The 25,202-nt window shown below is 39.0% G+C and overlaps 1 pseudogene; it reads left to right on the forward strand.

The window, feature by feature from the left end:
- The window catches only part of LOC122642626, a 55,478-nt pseudogene that overhangs the window by 573 nt on the left and 29,703 nt on the right, over nucleotides 1-25,202 (forward strand).

Genomic DNA, 25,202 nt, shown 5'->3' on the forward strand with positions numbered 1-25,202 from the left:
TGAAGTTCTGATGCGAATCCAAGGTTCAAAAACCTGGCTCGGATCACTTATGGGCCCACCTCATTAATGAATAGCTCAAATCTAATAACCAGTGGCAATCTGATAATATACCAGATTTTTGAAGGGAGTATTGGTAACTAATAAGCAATGGAACTTGAAACAACAACAACAACTCAGCCTTATCCCAACTCAATGGAGTCGGCTACATGGATCCTTTCAAAAACAAAGTAAGAGGCATGAAGATTAATATATATATATATATATATTAATGAGATAAAAAAGTAAATAATGGAAAATGAAAAATGAAAGTAAGAGGAAGAGGATAGCCTAAAAAAATAGGAGAATCTCAGCTCATAGTTATCTAGGCGACGCCTAGGCGTCCAGCTGCTTGGTTGCTTGGTCCCCTAGGTAGATTCCTTGGTCCTCCTTGTTGGTGTTGACTTGATTTTGGACCCTCTTGAACGCCTTGGTCGCTTTTCCGCCTTGATAACTATGTCTCAGCTACATGGTGTCGATAACGTGGATCCTGCCCTCCAAAAGGCTCTATCTGTGGTCATACTTGGCACAAGACCCAAACTAAGCATGTCATTTTTCACAACTCACTTAAGGTCATTTTAGGCCGGCCCCTAGCTCTTTTAGTTCCTTCAATCGACATCAGATCACTTCTCCTTATTAGGGTGTCCCCAGGCTTCTGTTGCACATGGCCAAACCATCTCAGACGACATTCTCAGAGCTTGTCGCTGGTCGGGGCAACTCCTACATAAGCTCTAATATGTTCGTTCCTCACTTTATCCTTCTGAGTTTTGCTGCACATCATCTCATCTCCTCATCTCTGCAACACATCTTCTCATATGGCACTTCTTGATTGCCAGACATTCCACCCCATACATCATGGCAGGTCGAACAAAAGTCTTGTAGAACTTTCCTTTAAAGGAATGCGTCGGTCACAGTACTCCAGTCCCACCTCTCCACGTCATCCATCCTACTTTAATTATTTGTGAAACATCATCATCTATGACACCTTTTTTGTGTATGATAGACCCCAGATATCTGAAATAGTCACTTGGCGGTATCTCTCTTTCCTCAATTTTCACCATGTCATCATCCATCATAGTGTGACTACAGTTATACATCATATACTCCGTCTTTGTTCTACTAATCTTAAAGGCCCTTGTTTCCATGGTCGATCTCTACAATTCTAACCCAGGGTTCGAAAACCTGGCTCGGATCACTTATGGGCCCACCTCATTAACGAATAGCTCAAATCTAATAACCAGTGGCAATCTGATAATATACCAGATTTTTGAAGGGAGTATTGGTAACTAATAAGCAATGGAACTTGAAACAACAACAACAACTCAGCCTTATCCTAACTAAATGGAGTCGGCTACATGGATCCTTTCAAAAACAAAGTAAGAGGCATGAAGATATATATATATATATATATATATATATATATATATATATATATATATATATATATATATTAATGGGATAAAAAATTAAATAATGGAAAATGAAAAATGAAAGTAAGAGGAACAGGAGAGCCCCGAAAAATAGGAGAATCTCAGCTCATAGTTATCTAGGCGACGCCTAGGCGTCCAGCTGCTTGGTTGCTTGGTCCCCTAGGCGGACGCCTTGGTCCACCTTGTTGGTGTTGACTTGATTTTGGACCCTCTCGAACGCCTTGGTCGCTTTTCTGCCTTGGTAACTATGTCTCAGCTACATGGTGTCGATAACGTGGATCCTTGCCCTCCAAAAGGCTCTATCTGTGGTCATACTTGGCACAAGACCCAAACTAAGCATGTCATTTTTCACAACTCACCTAAGGTCATTTTAGGCCGGCCCCTAGCTCTTTTAGTTCCTTCAATCGACATCAGATCACTTCTCCTTATTGGGGTGTCCCCAGGCTTCTGTTGCACATGGCCAAACCACCTCAGACGACATTCTCAGAGCTTGTCGCTGGTCGGGGCAACTCCCACATAAGCTCTAATATGTTCGTTCCTCACTTTATCCTTCTGAGTTTTGCCGCACATCATCTCATCTCCTCATCTCTGCAACACATCTTCTCATATGGCACTTTTTGATTGCCAGACATTCCACCCCATACATCATGGCAGGTTGAACAAAAGTCTTGTAGAACTTTCCTTTAAGCTTTAAAGGAATGCATCGGTCACAGTACTCCAGTTGCACCTCTCCACGTCATCCATCCTACTTTAATTCTTTGTGAAACATCATCATCTATGACACCTTTTTTGTGTATGATAGACACCAGATATCTGAAATAGTCACTTGGCGGTATCTCTCTTTCCTCAATTTTCACCATGTCATCATCCATCATAGTGTGACTACAGTTATACATCATATACTCCGTCTTTGTTCTACTAATCTTAAAGGCCCTTGTTTCCATGGTTGATCTCTACAATTCTAACTTAGCATTAATCCCTGCTTTTGTCTCATCCACCAAAACGATATCATCGGCGAAGAATGTAAACCACAGTACCTCGTCTTGGTTTTTCTTGGTTAATTCATCCATGATAAGCACAAAAAAATAAGGGCTTAGGGCTGATCCTTGATGAAATCCAACCGTTATTTGGAATTCCTTGCCCTGGCCTCCCATAGATCTCACACTAGTCACCATGCCCTCATACATATCTTTAATTACCTCTATATACTTACTAGACACCCCTCTCTTTGTAAGAACATGTCAGATTAAATCTCTAGGGACTCTGTCATAGGCTTTCTCCAAATCAGTAAAGACCATATAGAGATCCTTCTTGCTAGCTCTACATCTTTCCATTAGCCTTCAAGCAATGGGACTTGAAAGGATTTACTATTTATTGTCCAAGGACAATCTTGGAAGGGATTGTAAAATATAGATTAGGTGGAATAAAGGGAGAAAGAGGGGTACGGAAAAGTGGGTAAATAAAATAAAACCATAAAAGGAATTGTGGGGAAGGACTTTGCCTTGAACCTTGGAAAAGAAATGCAGACAGTGAAACCAGCGGAACTTCAAAGCAGAGATCTCCTTCAGTATTTCTTGGTTTGGTCTAAGAATTTAAAGGTAGGTGGATGGTGGATAGACTTCTTGAAAGCAACTAAGGTTCATCCAAAACAGCAAAAGTGAAGGGAGGGAGTTTACCTTCTATAGCTTGAACCAATTGAATTTGTAGGTTAGATTTCTCACAGAAAGGATGGTTTATTGCCATGAACTCTAAGGGTTTGGTCGCCCAAGGAAGGGCTACCTTTGACACAAATCTCAAGTAGAAAGAGATATGGTCGAGGGAGATTGACTTCCAAGGTTTGGGGATATCAGTACCTGATGCAGATCCAAAGACCTACATCTACAAGAAGAAGAAGAAGTAGTCTATGTGTCTAAGTAGTTTAGTGGATTTCTATGTTTATTAGATTTCCATACTTAGGTTTATGATGTAATAAATTGTACCGGTCCACAGCTGGTTGACCAGTGGTTCAATTTAAGTTTTAATTTAATTATTTTTTAAAATAGGTCATGTGACTTTTAAGTTGTCATGCGACAACTTAATATTCCCCCCTCCTCTCCATGGTTTTGAGAGAGGAGGTGCTTTGTAATTAGACTCGGCCAAGCATTCCCATTCCTAGGCTGAATAGGAAAAAGGTGTTTTGGCCATTATAAATAAAGCCAATTTCATGGGGGCTTATTTTCACCTCATAATTTTGAAAATAACTTATCTAAAGTTGCTGCTCTGCAACTTTCTCTTCCTTGCTGAAGATTTGGTTTTGTGTCTGATTAAGGCTGGTGGGATTGGTGTTTGATCCAATCGACACCTTGCGGACTGAAGCCCGGGTGGTTCGTTCAAGCTCTCTTTGTTCTCCATTGCTGACACATTCAAGTTCTGGTTCAAGTTCTAATTTTTCAAGGATCTTCATTCAAACAAGTTACGGTCAAAGTACTGCTTCAACAACTAGTAAGTTTGAATCATCCCAAACCCTAGCCTTTCTTCTTCTAATCCTCTAAACATCCAAACCCTAGAATGCCCTCCATCTTTTAACCTTTTTCCACACTCCACTCACTGCCCAGATCAATCCAACCACAGAAACAGCCCCGTAATTGGATCGACCTCTCCCCTTTCCTTATAGGAAACTCGATCCAAGTTGCACCTCATTTTGACCAATCAAACCCTAAAACATCCACATAGTTTCCTTGTCAAAAACCCTAACCCCAACCACATTTATCACCATAAAAACTTGCTGCAAAACCTGTTACAGCCCTGGTTTTGAGTTTTTCTTAACATAACCTTCACTAGAAGACTCACACCTAACCCCTAACCCTAATTGTCCTATTTCACCTATTTTAACCCTAGCTAATCCACCTTTGGATGCAAATCCTGGTTTTGGCTTCAAGTTGGATTACATCCAATCTAGAACTACACTAAATTGGTATCAGAGCTATGGCAGAGAATAGTTCAAGCACTCCCTATCCATTTGAGGATGAAGACCTTACATGCAGTGTTGAAGATGATTTAAATGAAGAGCAATTCTATAGTATACATGTGGTTAGTCGTAACCTAGTGGTTGAAATCCAGGATGAGGATTGGCGACGTCATTGCATCTTTTACAATCACATGCGTTCCTAAATCAATGTAATCTAGGTAATTGTTGACAGTGGAAGCTGTGTGAATGTTTCTTCTAAGGCTTTTGTGGAGAGGGCTAAGCTACCAACTGATAAACATTCTCAGCCATACAAAGTCTCCCTTCTAAATGCCAACACTTTGGAGGCAAACCAGCATTGTTTGGTACCTTTGAAGCTCCATCGATATTAGGAAGATGTGTGGTACGATGTTATACCGATGAAGCTCATAGCTTAGCTTACTCGCCAGATTGTGGTTATATTATAATGATGTTATGGTTGGTGGAAAGAACCAATGTGTATTTAAACATAAAGGTTAGCATATAGTGTTCCATCCTGTTAACCTACTTCCTGAAATGCGTCACCGTTAATCATTGTGCACAAATCAAAAGGGTTCAGGTTAAGAGAAGCTATTGGCCGTAACACTAGAGTTTGAAAAAACCAGCCTTGGTTTAGGTCTGATTTTGGCATTAGTTACTAGAAAAAGTTACTACACAGCCGGAAGTCCAGCTCACAGCCCATTAAGGAGCTGCTGTCTGATTTTTCTGATGTTGTACCGGAGGAGTTGCCTGATGAGTTACCTCCCTCGAGGTATATTTAGCATGCTATTGACTTGGTACCTGGTTCCATGTTACCTAATCTACCCGCATATTGTCTTAGCCCTACAAAGCATGCAAAGCTCAAGCGATAGGTTGATGAGATACTACAGAAGGGTTTTATTCATAAGAGCTTAAGCCCATGTGCTGTTTCAGCTTTACTCACTCCGAAGAAGGATGGTTCTTGACGTATGTATATGGACAGCCAATCAGTCAACAATATTACTATCAAGTACAAGTTCTCCATTCCACGGCTTGATGATATGTTAGACATGTTGTCCGGTTCTATGATCTTTTCTAAGTTGGACCTTCAAAGTGGTTACCATCAGAGTCGTATCCAGCCTGGAAACAAATGGAAGACTGCCTTTAAGACCAATGATGGACAATTTGAATGAAAAGTTATGCCCTTTGGTCTGACGAATGCATCCAACACTTTCATGCAAGTTATAATACAGGTACTTCATCTTTTCATTATTCGATTTTTTGTTGTTTACTTTGATGATATTCTGGTTTATAGTAAGCATATAGTTGACCATATTGACCACCTGAAGCAAGTCTTGAGAGTGCTCCGTCAAGAGAAGTTATATATCAATCTCCAGAAATACTCTTTCATACTGCCCAAGGTTATATTCCTTGGTTACTGTCTCAACACAAGACACAAGGGGTTGAAGCTGATCCGGAAAAGGTCAAGAGTATTGTTGACTGGCTTATATTGAAGACATTTATTGAAGTCCGTAGTTTCCATGGACTAGCCTCTTTTTATAGACGTTTTATTCAGAATTTCAGTGCAATCATGGCACTATTACCGAATGTACTAAGTAGAGTAAAGACAAGTTTGAATGGACAACGGCAGCAACAAAGGCCTTTCATCTTATTGCTTTCTACAATGAAAAACTCAATGATGCCAAGCAACGCTATTCGACATATGAACTTGAACACTATGTCGTCATCCAAGTGTTATGGGAGACACTATCTTGTTGGTAAAGAGTTCATCCTCTACACTGATCATGAGGTACTCAAGCACCTTAATTCACAGAAGTCGATTAGCAACCAATATGCAAAGTGGGTCGCTTACTTACAAGAGTTTGTATTTGCTCTGAAGTACAAGTCAGAAAAGGAGAATACAATGACTGATGCATTGAGCTGAAAAGTTCTTTGAGCACATTTTCAGCACATGTGTTTGTCATCAAGCAGATTCGTGATGAGTATACTAGTTATGAGGATTTCAGCGTCCTTTATATTGATTTGCAGCGGGGTGGACAACACCTTAAATATTCCATTAACGATGGATATTTGTTCTAAGGAACACGGTTGCGTATACCAGATTCTTCCTTACGCCATCACATTATTCAGGAGTTACATAGAGAAGGCTTGGGAGGACATTGTGGAAAGGATAACACCATTCTATGAGTTACTGATCGTTATTATTGGCGGCATATCGCCAAGGATGTAGATCATGTGATCAAGAGGTGCCGAGTTTGTTAGTTAGCCAAAGGGGGCAAGCAGAACACAGGTCTCTATTCACCATTATCGGTTCCTCATGCACCATGGGTTGACATCAACATGTATTTTGTTCTTGGGCTGCCTCCTACTAGGGAACAATATGATTCTATTATGGTTGTGGATATGTGGTTGACTGTTTCACGAAGATCGCTCATTTTATTCCATGTCACAAGATACTTGATGCTTCTAATATTGCAAAGCTGTTCTTCAAAGAAATAGTGCGCATTCTTGGGCTGCCAAGCACTATTGTATCTGCTAGAGATGTGAAGTTCTTGAGTTACTTCTGGAAGACTTTGTGGTTGAAAACTAACACCAAGCTACTATTTTTTACTATTTTTCATCCATATGACAGACAAATGGAAGTTAAAAACAGAAGTTTGGGATATCTATTGAGATGTTTAGTCCAGGATTATAAGAAGACATGGCCTTCTATTATTGATATTGCTGAGTTCACGTACAACAACTCTGTGAATAGGATAACAGGACCTACTCCTTTCAAAATTTTACTTAGAGTTCAGTCAAGACATCCAATTGATCTTGTTACTTTACCCCCTCAAGCAAGAGTCAGCATTGAAGCAGATGAGTTTTTGCGCCACATCACAGAGGTGCACCCTAATGTTCAACGACAAATTGTTCTCAGAAATGGTGTTTACAAAGCTAATGCTGATCACCGTTGATGCTATGTGGAGTTTAAGCCTGGAGACATGGTTATGGTCCGTGTTAACCCTGAGAGACACCAACCGGGTGTCAATAACAAGCTCCATCCGAAGAAGATGGGTCCATACAAGGTGCTTAAGTGTATTGGACCTAATGCTTATGTGCTCGGATTACCTGCTGATATGGACATAAACAATGTTTTTAATGATTTACATCTCTATGTGAGACATCACTCAGACGATGGTAATTCTGAACATGGGTCCATACAAGGTGCTTAAGTGTATTGGACCTAATGCTTATGTGCTCGGGTTACCTGCTAATATGGACATAAGCAATGTTTTCAATGATTTACATCTCTATGTGGGACATCACTCAGACGATGGTAATTTTGAACAAATGTTGAGGTTGCCCCAACTCAAACCACCCACTGAAGACATTATCGAGGAGGTTTTGGACGACATGCACAATACTACTCGACATGGTAGCGGTTACCATGCTTTACTTGTCAAATGGAAAGGTTGCCCATGCTATGACAACACTTTGGATTCACGTCGACGACCTCAAGAAGCTTGACTCCGAATTATATGAATGCTACATGTCCTTCACCCATTCGTCAGAGACGAATGTTTTCAAGCTAGGGATAGCTGATGCAGATCCAAAGACCTACATCCGCAAGAAGAATAAGAAGAAGTAATGTAGAACTAATATAGGTTAGATTTAGTCCCAAATAACCCAGGAATACTCAGCAGTCACAAAACTCAAAATAGGAACAAAACCAGAAATTAGAAGGTTAGGATTTTTGCCAAACCAGCCAACTGATGGACACCTCCTTTGGATCGAAGGTAGAGAATGCTAGGGAGAGGCTGTCTTCAAAATTTGATTCACTTCTGATGGCTCGATGTGAAGTTATCAAGGAACCACCAAAATAGAAGGTTAATGGAAAACCTTCCAAATCAGGCTGGGTTAGTCGTCAGCAGCAACCAAGTGTGAAACTTGGTATGTAGAAACCTGTTCTGCAGCTTTGGACCTGTTCGGATGGTTAATGCAAGATGGAAGGTTGAAGATGAAAATAGAAAGTAATGGGAAGATGGAAGTTTCAGGCCATGGAATGGAAGGAAGGTGTGGATCAAGTGGACTGGATGGTGGGATGGTGTGATACTCGAATCCTAACAGGGTTTGGTGGAGAGATGTGGGGTTATCACTATCAAAAGTTGCAGCAGATATCCAGGCACAGGGACACAGTAGCCTGCACTGGATTAAGAGAACAGCATAGCTGCAGCTTCAGTCAAAAGAGCAATCAGCAGCAACTATACTCGAACAAGGTAGCTTGCAGGAGCAACAGGAATCTTCAATTGATTGGCTTGCAGCAGTAGCAGTCTTGGAATTTATTGGAAGTGAGTTCTGATCTTCAGGTTGAGTTCTTAATTATTGGTTACTGACACACACAGAAGCAGCAATGGGGATCGAGTAGGGTAGGGCAATGGGCCTCTCACCCTGGGTCTCTCACCAACAGCTATCTCAGCTTTTGCAGCATAGGAGGAGCTCCCATACACGATGGCTAAAGTGGCCAAAATATTCTCTCTCTAACAATCTGACTTTCATTAAAATCTGATGCCTTTTAATAGGCAGGCTTACAATAGAACTTCCAAACATAATACTAAACTAAAATATAAACTTAATAAAATAGAAACTACTAAATCCTAAGAGGAATTAACTAAATCTACTTGGCTTTATAGTTCAGCCACAAAATAGAAACTTAAACAAATTAGAAACTACTAATTATGGAAACTTCTAAATTGCACTCAGACCCAGCTGACTGGTTAAAGAGGATCCTAGCAGAATCATGAAGCATCTTTGACTGGTCAAGGTGGATCTCTAACCAGATCGTGGGGCATCTCAGATCCCTTCTTTGCTGGCTCGAGTTGGCCCTGCGGGGCTGACTCGAGCTGGTCCATTGACCCAAAGAGGGGCATTGTCCTTTGTCTCTTATGCCAGGATCTACATCAAGAAGAAGAAGAAATTTAAGTGTCTAAGTAGTTTAGTGGATTTCTATGTTTATTAATTTTCCATACTTAGTTTTATTTTGATATAAGAAATCTGGATCTCTCCCACTACACACCTCATAACAAATCCAATAATAGGTATAACTTATTAGTTATATGACTCCAGTATCTAACCAGTGGTGAAAAGGCCCGTATCAATAATTATGGTCTTATGTATGGACAATCCTCAATATCTTGTTCATTCGCAACAAAAATTTTTCTTTCATGTGGTATCTTCTCAGATTTTGCACGTGTGATACATGTTCCTTCTTTTTCTCCAAGTAAAGCCCTTCGCATTGCGATGCCTATTGTATCGGCTTGACCTTTCATAAGCAAAGACAGAATAAAAAGTCCATAATAAAGTCACGAGATTCCTGATTGTTCCATTTCTTGATGTTAGCAATGTACAATGGTCAAATAGGATAATTTTCTTCTCTAGGCATTCATGATATTTCAAAGAAGGCAAAAGTTTTTAAGGAACTTCACATTAATCAAACGAAATTAAATTAATGGACCATAAAATAAATAAATTTACCAACTTCCACTTTGGGATCACCTAAAGAATGTTCTCATCAATGCTATGCTCTTCAGAAGAATAAAGAGATTTGAAATAGTCAACTGCCAAGTTTTGAATGGTGCCCATGTCTTCCGTCATAGATCCATTTGCACAAGCAGCGTAGTCAAAGCTTTCTTCCGTTTTACCATAACAGATGTAAGCAAGAATGGAGTATATCTATCCCCTTTCTTCAACCATTTCACTCTCAAATTTTTCCTTCCCTATGGAATGAGACATGGAATGGAGCGACTACGAAGAAGTTCTAGGAGTTACGAAGGAAGCTTCAGGTTGATATTGGTCGTGGGTTGAGAACGGGAATTGCCTCTTAGCCCTATCCCCCTCTAGGGGTATTTTAATGATAGGTTCTATAGGAATTGGACGATCATATTTGGTCAAATACCTAGCGACAAACTCCTATGTTCCTTTCATTACGGTATTTCCAAACTTATCCAAGACTTGTATCATTTGATGATGCCATGTGAATCACTAGAAACAGGTGAAGTTTATGGCTAACCTAATAACGAAAGTTTTGTAAGGGGACATTTAGTATTCAAAACCCTTGGTAGAAATCTTGATCTGTCCCACTTCACACCTCATAACAAATCCAAAAATAGGTATAACTTATTAGATACATGAGTCCAGTATCTAATAAGTTTTTCTACCCACCCTTTTTATTGATTTTTACCTTTTCCATCCTCCTACCCTTTCGATGCAATCATCGATTCTCCCTAGAGGCCACAATTACCGCGAGCAAACATATTAATGACGAGTAGTGCATTTTTTCTATGCTACTAATACTTGTATTGGCTCTGCTATTTTGGTTTATTATTAGAAATCTCAGGTCTTTATTGGATAACGGGTAGCTTTGAATTTCGGGATATGTTCGAAATACTCAATAACTTGATATATAATAATGAAGTCAATTCTTTATTTGTTATTTTGTGTGCCTAATTATTCGACTTTGATCATTATGGACTGGTTCCACATGCCAAGATCGAGTCCTAGACAAGCGGATCTCATTTTAATAGCTGGCACAATAACAATGAAAATGGCCCCTTCCTTAGTGAGATTATATGAGCAAATGCCTGAACTAAATATGTCATTGGTATAGGAGCCTGTACTATTACGGGAGGGATGTTCAGTACCAATTCTTATAGTGTTCAGTGTTAGTTTTAATTTAATTGTTTTTTTAAATAGGTCATGTGACTTTTAACCAGTGGTCCACTGTTTTGAGAGAGGAGGTGCTTTGTAATTAGACTCAGCCAAGGATTCCCATTTCTAGGATGAATAGGAGAAAGGCCTTTTGGCCATTACAAATAAAGCCAATTTCGTGGGGGCTTTTTTTCAGCTCACAATTTTGAAAATAACTTCTCCAAAGCTGCTGCTCTGCAACTTTCTCTTCCTTGCTGAAGATTTGGTCTTGTGTCTGATTAAGGCTGGTGGGATTGGTGTTTGATCCAATCGACACCTTCCAGAGTGAAGCCGGGGTGGTTCATTCAAGCTCTCTTTGTTCTCCATTGCTGCTACGTTCAAGTTCTGGTTCAAGTTCTGATTTTTCAAGGATCTTAATTCAAACAAGCTGTGGTCCAAGTACTACTTCAAAAATTATTAAGTTTGAATCATCCCAAACCCTAGCCTTTCTTCTTCTAATCCTCTAAACATCCAAAACCTAGAATCCCCTCCATCTTTTAACCTTTTTCCTCACTTCACTCACTGCCCAGATCAATCCAGCCATAGAAACAGCCCCATAACTAGATCGACCTCTCCGGCTCTCTCCTCTCCCCTTTCCCTATAGGAAACTCGATCCAAGTTGCACCCCATTCTGACCTGTCAAACCCTAAAACATCCACATAGTTCCCTTGTCAAAACTATAATCCTAACCACATTTATCACCACAAAACCTTGCTGCCGAACCTGTTACAGCCCCTGGTTCTGAGTTTTTCTTAACGTAACCTTCACTGGAAGAGTCACACCTAACCCCTAACCTAAACCCTAGACACCATCAAACCCTAACCCTAATTGGCCTATTTCACCTATTTTAACCCTAATCGATCCACCTTTGGAATCAGATCCTGGTTTTGGCTTCTTGTTGGATTACATCCAATTTAGAACTACATAAGTACCGTTCAAAACATGATATAATACTAACAATGAAGAAACAATGAAGAGAAAAAAATGACAGAACAGGGAAGGAAGAAGAAGAAATTGAACCTGTTACAGCCCCTGGTTTTGAGTTTTTCTTAACGTAGCACTGAAAGACTCACACCTAACCCTTAACCTAAACCCTAGACACCATCAAACCCTAACCCTAATTGGCCTATTTCACCTATTTTAACTCTAGTCAATCCACCTTTGGAATCAGATCCTGGTTTTGGCTTCTAGTTGGATTACATCCAATCTAGAACTACATAAGTACCGTTTAAAACATGATATCAAACTAACAATGAAGAAGAGAAAAAAATGACAGAACAGAGAAGGAAGAAGAAGAAATTGAAGGAGGAGAATAGAAGAGGGAGGAAAGAAAAGGTCACACAATCTGATTCATTCGTACCACTCTGTTAACAATCGACTAAAATTCCATTCATTAAAATCTTAGTATCGTATGATTACAATGCTGTATTTAAAGAGATAAATAAAGATTCCTAATTAAACTCTAAAATTGAAATTAACCTTAACTCTACCTAGGACTCATAACTGAAATAAAACCCTAAATAAAACTCTAAACAGACTTCAAAACTAACTACACATTATCTCTAATTCAACCCTATCTAAGACTCCATCAATAGCAATAAAAGGAGGTTATAAAATAACTCAAACTCCTACTCGACCCAATTATACAACAACAACAACAACAACAAACTCAGCCTTGTCCCAACTTAATGAGGTCGGCTACATGGATCCAAACACAACAAAAGGAAACTGAGTTCTAACAAAAAGAATGGGGAAAGAGAAGAGACATGGAGAATGGAAAAAGGCAAATGACAACTGAAAGATACAATAAGAAGAAAGAAAGATAACAAGAGGGAAGAAGCCCAACCTAGCACGGCAAGAGAAACTCAGCTAAATGGTGTTTGCTACATGGATCCTTGTCCTCCAATAGGCCCTATCCGAAGTCATACTTGGTACAAGACCTAGGCTATGCATGTCCTTCTGCACCACTTCTCCTATGGTCATTTTGGGCCTGCCCCTAGCTCTTTTAGCTCTGTCAATCTAGATCATATCACTCCTCCTTACTGGGGCATCCCTAGGCCTCCGAAGAATGTGACCATACCACATTAAGCGACTCTCTTGAAGCTTGTCACTAATCGGGGCGACTCCCACGCCCGTTCTTATATGTTTATTCCGTACTTTATCCTTCCTTATTTTTCCACACATCCATCTTAACATCCTCATCTCTGCTACACAAAGCTTATCAATATGACATTTCTTAACTGCCCAACATTTTGCCCCATACATCATAGCCGGTCTTACAACAGTTTTGTAGAATTTTCCTTTAAGCTTTAAAGGAATACGTCGGTCACACAACACTCCAGACGCACCTCTCCACTTCATCCATCCCACTTTAATTCTCTGTGAAGCATCATCCTCTATGCCACCTTCTTTACTTATGATTGACCCCAGAAATCTAAAATAGTCACTTTGTGTAATCTCTCGACCCAATTATAGATAAACCTAAATAATAAAATTTAGGGTGAATTACATGACACCCCCTAAAAATTGAACAATATTCAACTCACCCCCTCTTATTTGAAAATACTCACCTGTCCCTCTGTATTAGAGCACTATATTACAACTTAGTCCCTACCGTTAGTTTTATGCAGTTAAGTTATGAAGTCAACAAGTTAAATATTTTTAAATCCCTAAACTACCCTTGTCCAAGGATAAACTTACTATTTTACCCTTAGATCAAAAGGCCCCAAGTTACATTTTAGTTTCTTATTTTTCATAATTCCATTTTTACCCTTCTCTACCGCTCCCTTCTCTGCTCTCTTTCCCATTCCCTCCCTTCCCTATACTTCCTGCTGGGTCGCCATCATTTTTCTTCCTCCTTTGGTTGTCCTACTACGTTTCTTCTTCCTCTGTTTTCTCCACTTCTACTTTCATGAATCTATCCATCCATTACAACAATCTGAATTTTTTTTTTTCCCTTATTCTCTAATCAAATTTTAAGCTTAATTATTTTTTCTCCAAAGTCCAATGATGTGCAACGAAGACCAAAGTGGAAAAAGCTTTTACAATTCCATTGTTTTTAACCAAGAGATTAAGAGCTCCCAAATTCCATGATTAGGAATTTCAGAGAGGAATAAAGAGAAATGCTAGGGTTTGAAACTCTACATTTACCGACTCTGCGCACCTTATAAATTTTTCTAAGCAGTATTTCCAAAATGCTAGGGTTTTAAAACTCGGCATTTACCAACTAGGGTTTTGAAACTTTGCATTTACCGACTTTGCTAGAGCTCTCAAATTCCATGATTGGGAATTCCGGAAGTGCTATCTTTTACTCTAATTTTTTTTCTCCAAAGTCCAATGATGTACAATGAAGACTTTGTATCCCATCGCTTTTATTCTTCTGCCCTCCACAATCCTCTCATCTTTCTCCTTGATCGATGCCATTATAGACTCTGTGTCCTCCCTTTTTGATTCTCTAGCATAGTTGTCAAGGCGCTAAGCGATCCAAGGCGTTTGATTTTTTAACTATTTTTATTGGATTCAAGTAGGGGGTATTTGCTTATTTATGAATAATATCTAAGTAAATGAAATACCAAATATAAAAATTTTTACTGAAATGATATGTGGCATAAATAAGTGCTAGAACCTAGTTCGATACCAATTAAACCAATGCAAGGCGCCCTACAATAAGCCGGCGGCCGCCTAGGCACATAGAAATCTGCCTGGACACCTAAGTGACTCCTTGACAACTCTGAGAGTGTGATGCTTCTAGTTTACTGAGTGAAGAATGCAGAGAAAAAACTCACTAAGGAGGAGACAAATCGTTAAGAAGCTTGCAAGCAGGGGTTTGGAAAGTTCTATTGAGGGATCCAAGGAAATAAAAGCACTGATTCTCCCTAATGAATCAACCACCCCATGGGAAAAGGAGTGGAGTGTCCACTTAATGGAAATTATCAGGCCTAGGTCGCGGGGCAGGGAAGCAGGGGTGGGGTTCGGTCGCCTGGGTGGGAAAGCAAGGGAGGGTAGGGCAATGGGGGTGAGTTGAGGGTTGGTGAAGAACAGGGGGAGGGGGTAGTGATAATCATGCGGGGAAGAGGATGGTGTGAGATGGGGCTGCACGGCAGTAATGGTGGTGGTGGTGGTGGCGGCTGCGGGCCTGCGACAATGGTGGTTGTAGGGCTGGTGGTGATTTGGGGTATAATTGGAAATATTAAAATTGGTATCCTAAATATAATTTACAGGCTTTGCGTATCTAAAGTGCATTTTCTACAAATGTTGGGTACCTCAATTGTCAATGTTTATCTTATTTTGGTCGAGGTTAAAATTGTCTTTTCAGTTTTTGGATTGTTTTAAGTTACCACCGTTACTCTAGAGGGGGACGGGTGAGTATTTTCAAATAAGAGGGGGTAAGTTGAGTATCATTTGATTTTCAGGGGGTGTCATGTAATTTGCCCTAAAATTTAAATAAATAAGCTAAGATATCTTACTAAACCTAGAATCAATTGGACCCGGTTCATCCTCATCTGGAATCCCCAATGGGTTTGGACTGGTCCAAGGAATTTCTCCTGGATCAAATACCTTAAATTTGAAAGATTCCCAGTATTCTTGGGGCTTTGCCTTTAAGTAATTCACTAATTCATTAGTGGTTGATTAAGATATATCTACCAACCATCATTGTGGTTATTCACCGTACGTAAATAATCTTATCTTCTGAGTGTTAAAGAGCTCATGGCATACATAAGCTCTTCTTACATTTATGAAGTGTCCCGTTTAATATGGGGAGCCTAAATCAGACTGATCAGATTCATTTAACTAGAGTTTTCTTGTATGCATTTAACTTGTGACTGGTGTCATCTAACCATTGAATGCTAGAATATTGTGGAAACATATGAAAACTTATCAGAAATGGTGCTCCTGCATGCAATCATTATTCTGGAATAAATGCTGGTGTTCCAGTTAGTTTTTGAAAAAATATGTTCTCAGGAATTGAGATATTTATCTGGTTTATCTGGAAATCTAATTAATGTTTCTTTTAATACAGTTACATCTACCATCACTTGTTGGGACATGAAGTTGAGGCTCAAGTGGTTCGTAATACATTACCTCGGCGTTTTGGTGCACCAGGACTTCCAGAACTTAATGCATCTCAAGTATGTCTATTTGACCGTACATTTAAGTTGTTTTTGTATGATTCCTCAATTATTTGGATGGATAATTTTAGTCCATGATTTATGTTTTTTTTGGTGCTACCTCATTGAGAATTTGAGATGTTGTGCACTTTTGGAAAACTGTGATTCTATGTATGTTCTCTGATTTCTTTTGCTTCCTTAGAGATACCTTTTGACATGTTATCTCGTACTGGAGAACATAGTTTGGTGAAATAACTTATATTTCTGCATTTTATCTGGGAAAGAAAAAGAAAAAGAAAATTATCTTCTTTTTAACATGTAGGGCTGCTTGTCCTAGAAGATAAATTATCCTTTTTCCTGAAAATATAACTAATTAACTATGCAATTATTTGTTAGAATAAAATAGAAGTGAATGAACCTCATTCTATGAAATACAAATCATGTATGCAGCAGTATATTCATTGCTAAGCTGTCACATCTATGCCAAAATATTGTCATTCCTCTCTTTTTTAAGGAGTGCAACAGGAAGACAAACTTGGTAAACTACTCAAGATACACTGGAAGGGATTGTTTGTGTTCTTTAGAAATACAATGTTTTGAGTATATTACCTACATGAAGCAGCTTCATGTTCTGTATTTTTTGAGTCTTGATAATGTATCATTTTTTTTTTTGTTTCCATTACATTGTCTGGCCTCAACATTCAGCTCCTCCTCCCCCTCCCCCCGGCTTAAATATCCCTGTTACTTGCAATACAATCATTTTTTCTGCCATATTCAAGGATTGGTTGCTTTGTTAGCCTTCGTCTTCTTTTAGTGTTTGAATTTGATGTGGCTTGTAAAATAGTATATAATTGTTTTTATTTTTTTGGAAAAATTACACTGCCACCCCCTGAGGTTTGTACTAAATACAAAGCGATCCCCTGTGTTTCTAAATTAAACAGTCGCACCTTCTGAGTTCTCACTCCGTTAGTTGAGTGTTACGGTGTTGGTTAAGTTTGACCTTAAATGACTAATATATCCCTTTCAGGATGTGAGCTTACCATTTTGCCCCTAGGCATCCCTAACTGCACACCCTCCTTCCATCGTTGCAGAGATAAACCACTCACGATTTTCCCCCATGACTCCTGGCTCCCTCACCCTCTCCTCTTTCATCCCCCTCTCCACCATCCCTTCCAAAGACGCCAAGTACCAAAAGATTCAAAAAATCTCTCTTTCTCTGCAACTCTTAACGCCATTATTGACAAATCTTCTTCTCACTACTGTGTAGTCAATATTGTGTTTTTCCTATTTTTTTTTTCCTTATTGAAGAACCAGAGTTGCTTCTTGATTTTGTCACCCATTTCTAGAATCTCTAGTTTTCTTTTCTACATGCAGAATGACAGAAAATGACATTTATTAATGAATAGCATACAAATAAGAAACAAGTTGAAATTTTGAAGAGACAAAGAAGAAGAAGAGAAGGAAACAGAGGAAGAGTAAGAGACTATTGGAAGAATAAGACAGTTAAAAAAAATAAAAAATTACAGATCAAACAGAGACTGCAATTCCCCTCTCTCAGAAAAAAAAAAATTCCCCTCGCTCAGGCTTTCTGATACGATCGATTTTACAATCCATAATCTCTGCCTGTTCCATCTTTCCGATCTCAGATCAAACTTCAGCCGTTGATTGACTCCACGAGCTTGGGAGAATCAGCACCATGGCCGCCATGTTCATCTTCTTCAATTTCCCAAGGATCGCAAGTAAGCAAAAAAAAAAAACGATCTCCATCTCTTCTTCACATCTCCTACCCAGCAACCCACTCACTGAAAACCCCATCTCCTTCTTCTACCTTTCTCTTTTGGCTACTCTTCATTACATTCTTCTTTTCGAAATCCTGATCATAGTGTTCAATTTTATTTTCAAACCCTTAGCCGAACCATATTCCAATGACAGAACCCTACCCACTGACCTCTCTTCCTTCATTTTTTTTCTGTTTCAGGGGTGAGAAAGAAAAGAAGGGAAAGGTTTGGTTTTAACAGGGGGGTTTTACTTTGCAAAACCAAAATCGTGAGGAATTTCCTATCATTCCTTGATCTTCGTTTCGAATTCTTCTCCCATTTTGTCAATCTGTAAGCTTGAATCAAGCCTGGGAGATCGATTCTCTATTATTCAAACGAATTTTTGAAGATTCACCATTACCATTTCCAAGAAGCTTTTTGAATTCGGTTTCATCAAAATTTTCATCAACAAGGAACTGCAATCCCAAATCCGAGAGGGTGTTTGTTTCAGCAGCAGCATACGGCGGCGCACTTTGTGGTGGTCCCTTCGGCGACTTCCGCGAAATGCAACTTCTATTTTTTCATCGACGGTTGGTTCGCCAACAGTGGTTGGTTTTGTTGGTTCTGGAAATAGTGGTCACCAGAATCCTAAACCTGCAATTGATTCAAGTAGCAGGGGATGGGGGTGTACAGTTAGGGATGTCTTATGGGTAAAATGGTAAGCTCACACCGCATTAAGAGTATATTTGTCATTTTAAAGCATCAATGGTCAACACATCAGCAACTAACGGAAATGCTCTAACGGAGTTGGGCTGACTGCAATAATTAACCTAAACTTAGGGGATGTGATTGTATAATTTAGAAACACAGGGGATCATTCTGTATTTAGTACAAACCTCAGGGGGTGGCAGTGTAATTTTCTCTATTTTTGTAAATTTTTTTTTAAGTCTTGGAGAATGTATGTTTGGAATTGCTTTTGAGAAAATTGTATTGATTTGCTTTGCCATGTTGGATATAGTTGAGAGTTCTATTGTGTTTTCTCCACTTTCAATTAGTTTAACTTAGTTGCTCTGACTACCTTGAGATTCTTACCTTCTATGAATAGGTTTTTGCCGTGAAGAGTGTTCTTCAGAAGCCAATAAGTTTAATACAAGGCCCCCCTGGTACAGGAAAAACTGTAACTTCTGCTGCCATTGTTTATCATATGGCAAAACAAGGCCAAGGCCAGGTAGATGAGATATTCATGTCCTTTCCCTTTTCTTTTTAATCATTATTGTGCATTTACTACATTTTACAACATTGTTATTGGCATTCCATTCCGTATCCAGGTATTGGTTTGTGCTCCGAGTAACGTGGCTGTTGACCAACTTGCAGAGAAGATAAGTGCAACTGGACTAGAGGTATAAACTCTATATGGTGATACTTAATCAGTGTGCTGAATGATGATGGTGGCAATTAGAAACCCTTTTGCTAATTAAGATTTTAGGCTCAAATTTCATATAGTTAAAAGAGGGCCGAATTAGGTTAGATGTATGGGGATCAAACTCAGCGGTTGATATTATGAACTGAGATCAGAATCAGAGTCTGGAACTTGGGTTTTGTGACTGGTTTTGGTAGGGATTGATGTACTGTGATGCTGGGTAATTTTTGAGGCAATCTGGACAGAAATTAAGTAGTTATGAGGGGTTGAAAATGGTGGAAATAGGGCAGAAAACTAGATATCCGCCTGGGTATGGTAAAGCAAACTGACCTGTTTGTTGCGACTTTGAATGGCTGATTCCAGGAATAGAATTAACAGTAATATAAGAGTAAACTCCCCTTGGAAGTGATGCAGTTACGCGCTGGATTAATTAAGGATTGTTTTTGTAATTTTTCTTTTTATTTTATTTATGTTAATTGAGTTTTTTATGCAGATACACTACCTTGGACCGACCCAAACCCAATTGGATATCCAAGCCTAGATGAGCCAGGCCTAACCACCTTCTGGTTCAGTAGGATATTTAGGATTTATTTTACTTGGAAAAGATAATAAGATGTGTAATTTTTATTTTGGGTAGCTATTAGACATAGGAAATTTCCAATTTGAATTTTATTGGGTTTCTATTTTAGTTGGTCTAAGTTTTAGGAAGTAATTAGGAGTCTTTTATTTCTCTTTATATATGATGTAAATCCCCATCGTTGGAGACAGATTTGAAGAATGCATTGAGTTTATGGTTCGAGTAGCCTGAGGGCTGTGTGCGTGTGCACTCTACTCGCCCCCCCCCCCCTCCTTCTCTTCTTATGCGATTTCTTCTATCTTTCTTCCCTGCAACTCTGATTTCTACCAAGTTTCCCTCTTCTCCTAACTGGCCCGTGTGAAGTGCAATGACCAATTATGTACTATGGTGATCGATAACGATAGTTGCACTAATGTCGTCTCTGAAGATGTTGTTCGTAAGCTAGGATTGCAGACAGAGCCACATCCAACCCCCTACAAAGTTGCATGGGTGAAAATCACTAACCTCAAGGTTACTGACAGGTGTTTGGTCACCTATTCTATTGGTGGATTGAAAGGACACAGTCCAGTGTACATGATGTTCTCCCTCTTAAGGTATGTCATAATCTTCTTGGTTGACCGTGACTATTTGATAAGAAGACACAATATTGTGGGTATGCAAATAACTACTCTTTCCAGCACGCCAACAAAATCATAAAGTTTTGGTGCAAACCCAGGTTGAAATAACCCTTATTGGGATGCTTGTGGATCCACCCAAGCAAAGAAGCACTAAAATTCAAAGTTGATGGCAAAACAGTAAATATATGAAGTCTCACAAGAACAATGGCAGAATTGTAATTAGGCAGAAACTTAACTGTGTATTTTGATAGGCAAGAGTGAAGGATAGGAAGGAATTTAGCTAATGTGAAGGGTCAGACTTGAAACAAAGTAAATAAAAAAGGATAAGAGAAATTAAAGAATAAAGGGCAGGGGTATTAAAGGAAGTTAAACAAAGAGGGTTAAAATAGACTCACGATTGGAGTCTTCTTCAACCTCTCGACAGGGGATTCCAGCGGAAGCGAATTCTCTCGCAGGAAGGGGAGCTCTCTCACCTAAGAAAAAATCGAACCAGGGCCTTAGGAATAATCTTCCAACCCGCAGGCCTGTTGAATCCTCCAAGAAACAGGTTCGATAATCAACATGCAAGCTGGGAGGAGTCTCTGCAACCTGAACCTGGTGATGGAGAGAAAACAGATCTGAACCTGGGTTGTAACTCACAACAGATGGACCAATTGGGAGCAGGGTTCCAGGGTGTGAATCGCCTTAGGGAAAAGAGCTCGTGAATCAAATCTCAGGACCAGTCGATGTGTGTGCAAGGATCCAACAATGTCTTTCCTGAATCTGGTAATACTGCCCAGAAAAAAAAGAAAAAAAACTCAGAAACCAAGGCTATAATTGGAGATTAGGGAAGCCGGGAATGAGTCTAAGTTTGGGGAAGAAGCAGAAAATTAAAGAAGAAGATATCGAAGAGGGAGAGAGCGACAGGAGCAGCTCACGGCAAGCATTGCTTTCAACCAAAATAAAATTTTCATTCAACTCTCAAATCTGAATAATAAGCTGGTTACAAAAATATTTAAAGACTCAACAATCTTATTCCTACCATGAAATTGAACTTCAACTGTACTCTGGACTCTAAAATCGAAACGGATTCTAACTCTAACTTGCTACTAAGGACTCTAACAAGATTAAAAAAAAAAAGGATAATTACATTATTTATCCCTAATTAAACCTAAGCGCCTAAGCATCAAGTTTCTTCCTCTTAAGGGCCTCCTGACATTAAGCACAAGAAAGTAGCGAGATCGTTCCTCCTCTAGCGTGTTGTTTCGGATGGTCTCCTTGGTCATTTTTCAACCTCGACGGAGTCGAGTTCTTTTCAGAAGAGGAGAGTTGATGCAGATGCACTTGACTAGTTGGACAAGCATGATCTGCTTTGGAAACCCAAACCCAAACAAAACCGGTCCAAAGGTTTTTGGTCCAACAAGGGTTGGAATTAGTTTAGTAATTAGTTATTTATTTTATGTCCTTTAATTGTTTGCGTAAGCTACGTAAGATTTTTATTTCAGTTTTAAAAAACTACTAGGATTTAGTTTCCTTATTCATTTGAGTTTCCAAGTTAGAGTTAGTTTCCTTTCTTGTTGGGTTTCTTTTATTTAAATAGATGTGACCGTGCTATGAAAACTTAGATTTGATTAATGAGATTTTATTAGTGAAGTTCTGCGTGAGTGTGTTTGAACGTGAGTTCCCTCTTCCCCTCCTCATTTTGCTTTTGTTCTCTCTGTGAAGCCCACCATAGCAGATCACCACCTTGGTCTGCATTAGTTGTAGAATACAGGTGGAGTTTGATTCAAACACTGCCTCAGTTATAGAGTCTAAATAGCTTTGGTTTCTTGTTTGCAAATCTTTAAATTGGTGCATGTTAATGCAGGCCCAATTTAAGGCTTGGTTTAAATTTGGGCCTGGTTATGGTCAAGGTTTCGCCACTGGTTTTGCCAGGCCATGAAACCGAGATATACCAAGATCTTGCATTTTTTCCTGGCTCAACTCGATGGTTGGTTTCGGTGGCCATATGGCCAAGATAGGTCCTGAAACTTGACATTCACCCTATTTTAGGCCCTCTAAACACAGACAAATCATTAGTTTTTACAAATTCAAACCCAAAATGCTACTTTGACTTCGAACCCTAGGTTGATAGTCTACGGTGTTGTGAGGTCTACCCTAGGCTAAGCCACACAATATTTAGAACTCATGTAATTAAAGTAGAGGTGTAAAACAACTTAATTAAACATTAGGAACTCAACAACATCAAACTCTAAACCATTTAAGCATTAGCCATCATGTTCATATTTCATAATCATACATGGTGCTCCAATCGACAGTTTAGTAATAATTGACTAATTGTTTTGGATCTTGGAAAGAGATGTATATTTCATAATTGACTTTTTTTTTTTTGCAAGAAAATCATTTAATTTTACAGAAAAATAAATAAATAATTTAAAAACCAAAAAAAAAAATTCCACCTCTGTCAATCCATAGATCAGTGGACATTGTATCACATATGATAATTTCATAGTCAACAAACAAGGTTAGATGATGTTCTTATGAAAACAAAAATTGTTTTTGAGATGGAATTTTTACCTAAAAGTGTACTTGAGATGCAATGCAACTCCCAAGCAAGGTTTAAAGTATCGGTGCGTATCGGCCGATACGTCTTGGTATCGGTCGATGTCGATACGATACATACTGATGCGTATCTATTCTTTTTTTAAATATAATGTATTGATATGTATCGACTGATACATGTCGATACGATACGATACAGTCGATATGTATCGATACAGCTGATACGTACTTTTTCAAATTTTTATTATTTTTAAAATGTATCGGTACGTATCGATACTTAAAGAGACGTGCTATTTTCACTTTTTTCATCAAAACACGAACGATACACATGTCTTTTTTCACATTTTACAGCAAACACGAACTAAATCTCCACTTTTTCTCCCTTCGGGTCGCTCCACAAAATATGTCGGATCGGGTCAGATCAACATCGCACTTGAATCCTTGGAATACAAGACATACTCAATACTTGAAGGAAAATTAAGGTAGGTTTGTTTAAAAAAACTTGATCTTTTGCTTCAAATCTTGCATTATAGTTCTTTTTTTGTTTTTGCTATGATTCAAGGAAAATAGGTTCAACTAACTATTAGATGCATGCTTTGTATACATTTGCAAAGATTTGAACTCAAATCCACTATTTTTCACCCAAAACCAAAAATTGTTTCCTTAAGGATCAGTATTGTGCTTATGGTCGGTCAATACACAACATCATCCTAGTTGTTCTTATTCTTGAAGACCCTTACAGACATGAGTTTGATCCAACCCGACATTCTTCATGGCAATAGAGTGACTTTGCATGTAAGAAATCTCATCTTTTATAACAATTTCATAGCATCGCACTTGTCTGGTTATACATTATTCACAATTCTTAGTGTATATGCATGATATATGACATATATTGCTTGTTTATATTGTTTTTTGTGTCCAAAAGTGTATTTCCATGTGTATTTTGATCATTTTCATGCGTTTTTGCACCGATCGATATGTATTTTCGATACGATATGATACATCTCTTAAATTCGCCCGACTGATACGATACCTGATACCGATACCGATACTTTAAACCTTGCTCCCAAGAGAGATGATGAAGTTTCAATCTTCAGTCGGAGGTGAGATTTGCCCCAAAAAATCACAAAGCTTCCATCTTGTATGAGTTTTCCCTTCACAGTAGACCAATAGAGGCGAGACAGGCGAAAAGAGAGATGAGAGGGGGGATTTTATAAGACTTAAGTTGGTCTGGTTCAACCGAGTTGAACCGAGACCGAGATATGTGGCGAGATCTCGGCCGAGATATTGTAGTATTTAGGTATCGATTGTGATCTCGTCTCGAGGTCCACCGAAACTGAGATAATAGCGAGATCTCGGCAAGATCTTTTACCATGGTTAATGGTATAGGTTTGGGTTGGGCTTTAGTTTTTAGTATTTATTGTTGTAATGGGCTGAAATATAAGACCCAAAAGTAGGGTTGTAACTGGGTGCACGAAAATTTTTATTTTATTAGTGGGTCTCATATTGTAGGGTTCATTATTATCCTAAGTTGTTTATCTTTAAGTTAGTTTAGGAAAGTTAGAGTCCTAATTAGTTGTCTAATTAGAAAAGTCTTAGTAATAGAGTCAATTTAGGATTTTATTTCAGTTTTAGATTACACTTAGGAGTCTTATTTTTTCTTTAAATGCAAGGTTGTAAACTACGCTAGTTTCAGATTTTTAAGAATGAATTAATTCATTTGGTTGAAACTTTTTGTGGTTTGACTGCTTGTGTGAGCCCCTCTTCTCCCCTTTCACTTTCTGCTTCTCTTTCCTCTATTTCTCTTCCAAGTTACTGTTCACAGTCCCTGAACAGCTCCTTATCTTCTCTTACTTCTATTATTCTCTATTAAGCCCACTGTTGCGTGTGAAAACCTCCGGTACTTGGTTCACCCGTGGATGAACCTGCAAAAACCAAGCAATGAGCGCAAGAGGGCCGGTGTGGCTCCGGCCTAGGACTCTCCGATGCTCAAGTCAGGTCTTCAACGCGACAGCGTAACTGCGT

Source organism: Telopea speciosissima, chromosome 1, assembly GCF_018873765.1.
Source record: "Telopea speciosissima isolate NSW1024214 ecotype Mountain lineage chromosome 1, Tspe_v1, whole genome shotgun sequence".
NCBI classification, from domain to species: domain Eukaryota; kingdom Viridiplantae; phylum Streptophyta; class Magnoliopsida; order Proteales; family Proteaceae; genus Telopea; species Telopea speciosissima.